General features: G+C 36.6%; 1 protein-coding gene across 1 annotated transcript in view; it reads left to right on the forward strand.

Annotated features, from left to right (window-relative positions):
* LOC109226954 (E3 ubiquitin-protein ligase BOI) overlaps window positions 11,022-11,363 on the forward strand; it is a 5,567-nt gene continuing 5,225 nt past the window's right edge. The window contains exon 1 of the mRNA XM_019391902.1: window positions 11,022-11,317. The gene's annotated coding sequence lies outside the window, so the exon portion shown is untranslated. The remainder of the gene's footprint in view (window positions 11,318-11,363) is intronic.

Consider the following 11,363-nt stretch of genomic DNA (forward strand, 5'->3'; position numbering starts at 1 on the left):
GGGGAGAGTTATATTATGCTTCTGCAAGTTGATACCCAACTTCTCAAATCTGGTATATTTGTTTAGTCTTGTAAAGACATAAATTGAAGTCTTAGCTAGTAGGGTGCTTTTGCTTTGTTTTTGGGATAGATACCACAATGATGGATGTACTCTTTCTAAGCCATCAAGGCTCTAAACTAGTAGTTAAGAATTTAAGAGATATTTCTTCTTCTTAATTATTTTGGTTTTATTAAATTTACAACGGAGTGGAAAGTAACAAATTAACTGAGAGAATGGGAAATTATCTGATATTTGGTCTCTGTGTACTTCATTTGTATTTTTTTCTATTATTTGTCTTTACACGTTTTTCTTTAAACAATTTAACCTATCACCTGATAAGGAGATGAAATTTACAGTACTACTTTTTTTTTTAAATTTTCAGGAGAAAATACGCCTAGTAGCAGAAACATCAGAACGAACTATCTTCCTGAATGATTCACTAGTATACTAGGGAGAATTCCAACATAAAAGTTATGAAAATTGAGGCCCTCTATCATATGTTGGTGTGAAATTGAACCTGATATCTTTTTTTTTTTTTTTTATCTCAATACTTGCATCTTGACTTCAGTAACCACCTGCTAAACAACAGAGCAAAATGACTATCAAAAATTATTATTATTATCAGGTTAATAAGCAATTGGCGCACAGTTGTGAGTGTTTTTTTTTTTGGTTGACGTGGGTACCAATAGAAAGTCGTTGGCTTTGTTAATGGTATTAAGGCGCGGATATTAAGATCCAATCCAATATAGTATTAATTAAAGATAAACCAACTCTCAATCATGTGAGGAACATTCATTAGTGGGCACAGTATGCTCTAAACCATCAATCTCTGAAGTCGGTCAAGTGTTAGAGCTTGCTCCATTCTCTGTGGTTTTCCTTTTTTTCTTTTTGGGCTCTTTGATTGTTTTCCTCTTTTATAAAGAAATTATTGGTAAAGTTTGTTGTCATGTGATCACGAGGTCACGAGTTCAAACTATGAAAATAATCTCTTGCAGAAATGAAGCGTAAGACTGCATATAATAAATTCTTGTAATCCGACCTTTCCCCAGACCCTGTGCATAGCGAGAGCTTAGTACATCGGACTGCATTTTTTATTATAAAGAAATTATGACACCATTTATTGGACCAAAAGAAACTATTGAAGCAAGTCACTTGAACAGATAAACATGCATTAATTGGGACCACAATACGTGAAATTGCTAAAAATGAGAAATTTCTGACAAACATTTTTAACAATTAAGATATGTGATTGAACGTATGGTATTCATTCATATATTAATCAGAGGTCTCTATTCGAACCCTAGAGTGAAGAAATTCGTGGTAATGAGTGTTTTCTCTTTTAGTAAGCCCTACACAAGCACCGATCTGAATTTTGTTTAACCAATAAGTTCTGAATACTTGATTTATAAAGCAAAAAGAAGAAAAGTGATGATAGGCTATAATTACATATTTTAGTCTCTTATTATACTCTAATGTACAGCATTTTAATTGAGTTTGAGCTTTAATCGCTACTGTTTTGCACTAATTGTGTATTTTATGCTTTGCAGGAGTAATTCCGAGCTATGTAGATATTATGAAATGAATTCAAGTGATTTGGAGCTTTGAAGTCTGAGTAAAAGCCCAGGGAATTAAGCCGGGATCGTGTTCGGGGATGAACGGATGATAGTTAAGAACGAAACGAAGAATCGAGCGGGCATACGGCGCATTATCTAGTCAAATGCACATAACTTTTAGCTCAGAACTCCGTTTGGGCTCCACAATATATCGTTGGAAAACTATTTAAAAGAGCTACAACTTTCATGTTTTACGTTTTCTCGATTTCCCACTACCGCGGCGCGTGGAGAGGCGCGGGACGCGCCGCCTGTGGAAAATTCCTGCAGCCTGTCAGAATCAGCTCTCTTAACTTCCCCACAAGCACACCGCGTGGCGCGCCTGTGCAATTTTATAGAACCAGAGTCCTATTTCGCGCAGGAAAAGGTGTTTCGTCTGGGCCTGACCCTATTTCGTATAAATACATGTAAAAATGCTATTTTGAGGGAGGACAGATTTTTTGACATAATCTAGACCTAAGGAGGCTAGGGAGACCGACATTAGACCGGGGATTCGACATAAGGAGGCAAGAACACACTAGGAGCAAGGCGGATAATTCTTCTACGAGTTTTTCACTTCCTTCTTCCTATTTTCATTATTGGTTATGAATTCTAGTATTGTAGTTATGCATACTATTATGAATAGCTAATTGTTATCTAGGGTTTTGATGGAGCCTATTGGAGGATGATTTTCCTGTTACGTTTGTATTGGAAAAAAAAAACTGAATTTATAATTGAAGATGACGTGGCATGACACGTAGACTGGTCAAATGGTCAAAACATGATGAGCAATTAAGAGGCACGGGAGATATCAGATACGAGGAGAAGAAAGTTAAATAGGCACAAGATGCTATTCAAATGATACGAGTCTCGTATCTATTTAACTTAATTAAAGCCAGGAGGTCAGAAGGAATTGAAGATATGAATCTGATGGCATAAAGGAGTCTAAATTCAGTATTAAATGTCAAATACGTTAGCGAATCAGTATTGATTAGGAATGATTGTGTAACGTTTCATTTAATGTCATTTAATGCTCATAATTGCCTCTTTAAGGCTAAGGCATTATACCTTTTCCTAGAAAAATCAACTATAAAAGGAGGAGGTCTCAGCATTTGTAAACACACAAAATATCATTGAGATTACATTGAAATACGAACTTATTTACTGCTTTATTATCTTCAAAAATTTCTTATTCTTTTCGTCTCCTGATTATTAGTAACCCGATTTTTCTTCTTAATTTCTAGTTTAATCGAAATTCTATTTTTTTGGTTAAACAAATTGGTTCCGTTACCGGAAATCTGATAATCAAGCATATCTCAGCATATCTCAATCTAATTTTCTTGATTGCACCAATCATGTCGAACAATAATGACAACACTCAAGGAAAGCTAGAAATTCAGACAGTCCAACAACTTCAGGGAGATTCCCCACAAGGATCTCCACAAGATTCTCCACGAGGCTCCCCATGCCGATCTCGTGAAGGCACTCCTGATGGATCTTATACAGATGGACAGGCTCAATTCGAAAACGTTGAAACCATGAATGAGGCTCTGCAAAAACTTATTGTCTCTCAAGTCAATAACGCTCTCCAAGCTTTTGTTCGCCAATTGCCTGCTGTCCCACCCACATCTGCTCCAAACAACAACACTTTGGAGAATCCTCGTTCAGGATTGATTAATTCTGGCAGCGGTGGAACCCCTAGTGAAACACAAGAGAGAGACCCAGGTAATCCAGTTAATTCTGATTTACAAAGTCTAGTACTAACTTTGCAGAAACAGCTTAAGGAGCAAAATGAACGCATAGAGCAAATACCTGGAGTACCGCCCGTGATCAAGGGTGTGGATATAGATAAATATTCCCAACAACCATGGAAGCCAAGCGCTGCTCCCCTTCCAATTCCAAAGAAGTTTAAGATGCCTAATATTCCAAATATGATGGTACATCAGACCCACGAGATCACGTTACTGCATTCACAACAGGTGTCAAGGGCAATGATTTGACTAAGCAAGAAATNCAGCTCACCTTTGTGTTAAACTTTTCCTCAAGAAGCTCTAATCCTTTTCCCACGAGGCAAGATCGTTTTTTAACATTTGATTTTTAGCCAAAGTGGAGTCAAGGGTAGCTTCAAGGGAGGCACGAGATTCTCTAAGGCACGAACCTTATCAGAGGAAATTTGCAAATCAGCCTGAGCCTGAGACAAGTTTTGAACTAGCTCTCCCGCGTACTCTTCTTTCTTTCCCAACAATACCTTAAGTTCTCTAATCTCTTCGCTTGACTTTGATAATTGTTCTGAAAAAGAACATTCAAGGCGTTCTTTATCCTTCTCAGCTTTACTAGAAGAAGCCTTGGCCGCTGCTAATTCAGAAGTCAGAATTTGCTTTTGCTGTTCCAGGTCACGTTTATTCTCTTGCAATTCTTTTATCTTTTTCTGAGCATTTTTAAACTGCTCTCTCCAATTGGTTGCCTCAAGCTGGGCTTCTCTAGCTATCCTCTCAGCCTCAAGAAAAGTCTGATCAGACTCGCGAGCCTTCTTTTCTAAGAGGGAAATTCTTCCCATCAATTCCGTACCAATGAGGTTAGCCTACAAAAACAACTCATGAAAGTTAGAATTAAAAATAAAGGAATTTATTAAAGAGTAAAGGGAGAGTACCTTCAATGTACAGTGAACTATATCATTCATCAAAGTTAGACAATTGTGACTGTCCATCTTCTTTTTCTCAATATCCCCAATTAAGGGTTCAAGCCAAACATCTGCTCTGCCAGACTTCCTTAAAAGACTGCTATTAGCAGGAACCTCAAGTGTTACACTCCTCATAGCCATGCTTCTGCTACTAGAACCCTCTTCTGCATAATGAGCAGAGGAAGGGGGAACTATAGAAGGAGGAACGGTAGAAGAGGTGAAAATAGTAGTAGTGGAAGGAGTCGAGGCAGGTAAGGGAGCAGAAATTGACAAGAGGCAGGAACAGACAAAGTGGGTAAGAAAACACTTGAAATTAGAGGAGGAGGAACGGAAAGAACAGGAACGGAAGATGAAAGAGGAATTTCATCTAAAACCGGACCTAATTCACCACTTTCGAAGCCCTCAATAAAGAGGCGATGGGTGGATTCAGGGGAGTCCCTTGGAATGGTTTCTTCATCGGAGGTAATAGTAACGGGTTCGGAGATACGAGCGGGAGAGATTTCAGTTTCATCCTCAGAAACAATGCGCCTCCTGGTTCTAGGACGAGCTGTCAAAGAGGTATCTTCATCTTCATCAACGTCAGAATCCTCTTCAACCACTTTTCTCTTTGACAGCGTGGCTTGTGTTCTTTCCAAAGCAAGAGGAGTACTGGAAGAAGCTCGAAGGGTGATAGCTACTTCAGCTGACATCCCTCGAATAGCAAATCCTGACAATAAGAAGGATAAAAAGTTAAAAGAGGGGAAAAGAATTTAACACACGAGAAGCAAAAAGAGATGTATACCGTGTGTTTTCACTTTCCAACCATGTTTGTTGGAAATAGATATCCAAGTTCGTGCCTCCATAGGCACGACTTTCAAGACAGCATCTACCCAACCACGGAAATTAGGAACGGGTTCCACATCTCCCGTGGTTGCTACAAAAAGCAAAGGAATAATAATAAAATTAGAAGAGAAGTTGAAATAACGAAAGCAGATACGGCAAGGAAGAAAATACTTACGTGCAAAGTTCCATTTCTCAGGAAAAGGAATATTTGAATCACTCACCAAATCAATTGTGGGAACAGCAACAAACCGGGTGTACCAGCCACGGTCGTTATTATCTTCAGGGTTAACCAAAACCCTTTTACTTCTTGCAGTTAAGGTAAAAACACCATTGCGGAATAGCTTGGGGCGATAAAGATGAATTAGATGAGGGAAAGTAAAGTCGACATCAGCTTTGGTTGACATATACCTCAAACAAGCTACTGCTCTCCATACGAGAGGACCAACTTGAGCCAAACAAATTTTGAAAAAACGACAGAAATCAAGTATGACTGGATCAATAGCAGGAATAAATCCCAAAGTAAAGGGATAAGTGTAAACGAAAGAAAAGCCAACCCTATAAGAAGATATTCTTTGGTGTGGGGTAGGAATAACTATGTGGGTGTCATCTCTCCAACGACAGTCTCTTCGAACAATTTGAATCAAAGGTTCAGTAATTAAAGATGGATATTTATCAGCTCTCTCTAATTTAATCACTTGGTCACGAAGGGATTCTTTGTCATGTTCGAAAGATAAATCTGTTGGCACAATTTCTTCAACTAGAGGCTCTTGGTTAGACTCAGAAGATTCTTTGCCCTTGGAAGTGGATCTGTTAGAAAGAGAGCCTCTAGAGATATTGTGAGAACTAGAAGAAGGAGTGATAGAACCAGAGGTACCACCACGAACCGATCCTGTACCACGAAGCACACCTCCTCTACCTCTTCTATATCTAGCAGGAGCATTGGGGAAACTATCAAGAATTGGAACTCTTTTAGGGTTAGGATTCGAAGACGACATAGTGAGAAGATATGAACAGAAGATATGAACTGAAGAAGAAGTGAACGAGAGTAAATAGCAAGAAATTTGGTAAAAAGCTTGTGAAGAAGAAGACAAAGGAAAAAGGGGACAAGTTTATATATAAACTCAACCGTCGATAATTAAGAAGTGTAATGATGGAAAGACTATAAATAAAGGCAATTATCACTTCGTGAATAGTGGAGTTAAAAAAGCCTTAGAAAAGGCTACAAAATCGCAGAACTAATGAGAATGTGACACGTATATGGTGCATTAAATAGAAGAGACAATTGAAGCGTCTCATGACATTGATTATGGCAAAAATTCCCTTTTTAGTGAAGATCCACTTCCCAAATATTTAATTGATAAATAAATGGAAAGTGGGGGGACTATCTGTATTGGAAAAAAAAAACTGAATTTATAATTGAAGATGACGTGGCATGACACGTAGACTGGTCAAATGGTCAAACCATGATGAGCAATTAAGAGGCACGAGAGATATCAGATACGAGGAGAAGAAAGTTAAATAGGCACGAGATGCTATTCAAATGATACGAGTCTCGTATCTATTTAACTTAATTAAAGCCAGGAGGTCAGAAGGAATTGAAGATATGAATCTGATGGCATAAAGGAGTCTAAATTCAGTATTAAATGTCAAATACGTTAGCGAATCAGTATTGATTAGGAATGATTGTGTAACGTTTCATTTAATGTCATTTAATGCTCATAATTGTCTCTTTAAGGCTAAGGCATTATATCTTTTCCTAGAAAAATCAACTATAAAAGGAGGAGGTCTCAGCATTTGTAAACACACAATATATCATTGAGATTACATTGAAATACGAACTTATTTACTGCTTTATTATCTTCAAAAATTTCTTATTCTTTTCGTCTCCTGATTATCAGTAACCCGATTTTTCTTCTTAATTCTAGTTTTAACCGAAATTCTATTTTTTTGGTTAAACAACGTTAATATAGATTTGCTGTAGTATTTTCTCTATTTGTTCAGCTACGTTATTATTGTGGTTGGTTGAAGAGCTCTCAATCGATTGTGCCTATTTAGTATGTATTACTCGGGAGAGAGTGCATATTTAGGTAGTTGTTGAACAACATCACTCCTAACGTATATAAGGGATCAATACGGAGGGTTTAAAGGTGGGATTAGGGATAACGAAACCTTGGTGCGATCCGAATGAGCCATACTTAATGCCAGCTAGCGTAATTCGTGAGAATATGTCTAGTAAATTGTGGTAGTTACTCGGGAGAGAATTACAACACTAAGAGCACTCATGATCGGTAGAGAAGACTTAGGCAAATTTATAGAAAACGTAGCGGAAAGGATACCGACAATAGGGGAAATCATAACTCTAGACCTCCTTAATCTTGTCTCCAATCCTTATCCTTGTTAATTGATAGTTTTACTGCTTTCTAGTATTTGTTAGTTAATTAGATAAAAATAAATATTATAATCTTTATAATTAGGAAATTGTTTGGACTTGTGTTTATTAGCGATATTGAACAGCTGTAGCTAAGCCTTAGTTTTATGTGGGATTCGACTCCGGACTTGTAAACAGGATTATATTTGCAACGACCGCTTAGTCCTTTTTATAAGGCATAGTTGGGCGTGATAAAAAAGAAAAAAAAAATTTAAGCAAGAGATTACTTACTCCATAGCCAATTTGTATGTCTCGTGTTATCTAATATCAGTAATTTCTTTAACTATGAAACAATGGCAGGATTATTATTAGGTGAAAATTACAGATTTATTTTTTTCCCTTTTATATTTCTGAATTATCAAGGCAACGCCTTTGGTCAGTAACACAGACGGGGTCAACGACGTGTCGTTAGCTTACCCGCCAAAATTTACCCGCCAAAAGACAAAAGCCGGTGAGCGTGGGCCCACATAATGGACCCCGCCCTCCATTCGGGTCTGTAGTCACCCGCCACCGCCCGGGAAGTCAGCACCATTAAGTTTACCAAAATATCCCTGTCGAGGAGGATCCGGTCTTGGGGCAACAAATAAGGGAGTATAGCATGGATGGAATAATGTTTTTTTGTATTTAACTTTAGGTTATTCAAAAGTTTTTTTTAATAAACCAATGTACTGAATTTTATAGAAAGGTTATCCATTATAGTTTGTAACAAAAACTAAATGCCAAGCCAATCTTATAAAAGAGAAATATTCAACTGAAGACAATGTTTTCTTAACTCTTAAAAATGGGAAGAAGAGGCCCCTTAAGTATTTTGACGAAGATCAATGTAATTGACCACTCTTGCCTCTTTTTTTTTTTTTTTTTGTTAAATTTGACCATTAGTTAAGAGGAAAACTATGGGAAAATGGTTCATACTCTTAGCACTTTGTAAAATGCGTGAAAAATAAATTTTTCCCTCTATTTTATGTTAAAAATTAAAGTACCATTAAATTTAAATTATACATATTCTCTTTCTCCTATCTCAATTAAATTCTATAAATATCTATTACCTTCTAAATTAGTTATATTTGACTCTCGTAAGTGTGATTATTGTTGGATTTTGGATGTGTTTAATTAATATATTAAATACTTAAAAGAGGGTGAATGGGAAATGGAGGGAAATAAAATTTTTGAGTGAAATTTTAAGTTCCCCCCTTGGCAAATGGGCATTGTCCCATATTGGAAGAGGAAGAGGTTTTTTATGGGTATATAAGCAATTGCTCTTCTTCTAGCTCTTAAAGAGTTGAGAAGAAGGCAAGCCTCGCGCCGTCGTCGCAAAATATTAATATTAAATCCAATCCGTTTTTCTGTTTTGGTAACAGAAAAGTAACTACCCTCTTCAATTTTCCCTCTTTATTTTCCCTCTTTATTATTGAGTAAATGGCCATTTATGTAATGGCATTTATGCTGTGGGCGTTTTGCATAAACAGCCATTCTGAAGAGTTGCACCTCTTCAGATTTCAGCCTAACTTTGGCTATAAATACAACACTATTCTGCTCAGAATTTCACTACGATTTTCTGAGTTTCTTCTCCTTCTTCTGCATACTTTTAGCATCAAACAAAGCAAAAAGTAAGTGTGATTTGCTACCGAACTTTGTGTTCGCTGAAACACTGGGGTTTGAAGTACCACTACACCAGTGTGTAATTCGTTCTATCCTGGGAGGAAATAATCCATAACCTTGGGTACTAGGAGGGGATTAAATTCCTTAAGGAAACGCTGTGAATTCAGTGGGCTCGAATTGGTTTTATGTCATTTCTGTTTATGTTCATTTCTGTTTATACTCATTTATATTTCCAGAATTATTTTACAAATACAGTTTACTAACAAGCTTAAGGAATTTAATTTGATTTCTGTATTTGTACTTACTGTTTCTGGAAGAATAAAACCTTTGTGGTTTTGTACTCTATTAAAATCTACGTGATTTTAACGTTTGTGTCATTCTTTTACAGAAAATGACTAATGAAAATGAGAACCAAGCTGTTCCAATGGTGACTGCCAATGCCTCAACAAGTCGAACGACACCGGCAGCATTGGCACCGGCGGAGAAACCCGAAAAATTTTCCGGGATTGATTTCAAGCGCTGGCAGCAAAAGATGTTCTTCTATTTGACTACTCTAAGTCTCCAGAAGTTCATCAAGGAAGATGTTCCTGTGCTGTCCGACGAAACTCCAGAAACTGAACGCTTTCTCGTGATTGAGGCGTGGAAGCATTCAGATTTTTTGTGCAAGAATTATATTCTAAGCGGGCTGGAGGATGCTTTGTATAACGTCTACAGTGGCGTGGAAATGTCAAAGGAACTGTGGACTGCGCTTGAAAAGAAATCAAAAACCGAGATGCCGGGTTGAAAAAGTTTGTTGCTGCAAAGTTTTTGGACCTACAAAATGGTNGGTCAAATAAATGATTGATTGATTAACTTTTTGGACCAAATTTATTTGTTAATAGTAAAATATTAACAGAAATGTTATTAAATATTTGTTTTAATAACAAAATATTAATATTAAATCCAATCCGTTTTTCTGTTTTGGTAACAGAAAAGTAACTACCCTCTTCAATTTTCCCTCTTTATTTTCCCTCTTTATTATTGAGTAAATGGCCATTTATGTAATGACATTTATGCTGTGGGCGTTTTGCATAAACAGCCATTCTGAAGAGTTGCACCTCTTCAGATTTCAGCCTAACTTTGGCTATAAATACAACACTATTCTGCTCAGAATTTCACTACGATTTTCTGAGTTTCTTCTCCTTCTTCTGCATACTTTTAGCATCAAACAAAGCAAAAAGTAAGTGTGATTTGCTACCGAACTTTGTGTTCGCTGAAACACTGGGGTTTGAAGTACCACTACACCAGTGTGTAATTCGTTCTATCCTGGGAGGAAATAATCCATAACCTTGGGTACTAGGAGGGGATTAAATTCCTTAAGGAAACGCTGTGAATTCAGTGGGCTCGAATTGGTTTTATGTCATTTCTGTTTATGTTCATTTCTGTTTATACTCATTTATATTTCCAGAATTATTTTACAAATACAGTTTACTAACAATTATATCTTAAAGCAGGCCAATTTATGTTAACTTTACTACCATTAAAAGACATTTTATCGCTGGAATCGGAAATCAAGATACTATGGCATGATTGTTTCTAGTATTTAATTACGTAAAAGATAAGGACACAATAAGTACATAGCTTTTTTAAGAATTTTTGTTTTTACATCTAAATTTAGTTTCTCCTTTATTTATTTAATTTAAGGGGTACTAATGTAAAAGCAAAACACCCCATATTGATTAAAGAGAATCAGAAAGATCATGTTGGTGGGAAACCGAAGAATATAAAAAAAAAATCAAAATAAAATAAAATCTGTGAGAATAAGAAAAGTCCCGTGAGAAGAGTAGATGCACAATCTAGAAATGAGCGTGAATGAATGTGATTCCACCCATTTTTAAACTTTTTCTAAATTGGTTTATGGGTCCCACACACCACCTCACCACCCACCCCCAACCCCCCACATCTCTGTCACTTCTGTTCCAAAAACGTTTCAGTTCTTTCTTCTCTCTCTAATTCTTGATCTTTCTTCGTCACAAAACTTATCTTCCTTGTTCATTTTGTTACACCAAAAAATTCTCCTTTATTCATATCTATATCTATTCACTTTTATTTTTTCTTCCCAAAAAGAAAAAAGAAAAAGAAACCGTCATCCGTTTCTCATTCCGTAATCTGCAGTTTCATGTATGTAACATTACCAAGATCGGATTTTTCTTTTTTTTTTTTTTTT

This window comes from Nicotiana attenuata, chromosome 6 (assembly GCF_001879085.1).
Source record: "Nicotiana attenuata strain UT chromosome 6, NIATTr2, whole genome shotgun sequence".
NCBI lineage: Eukaryota > Viridiplantae > Streptophyta > Magnoliopsida > Solanales > Solanaceae > Nicotiana > Nicotiana attenuata.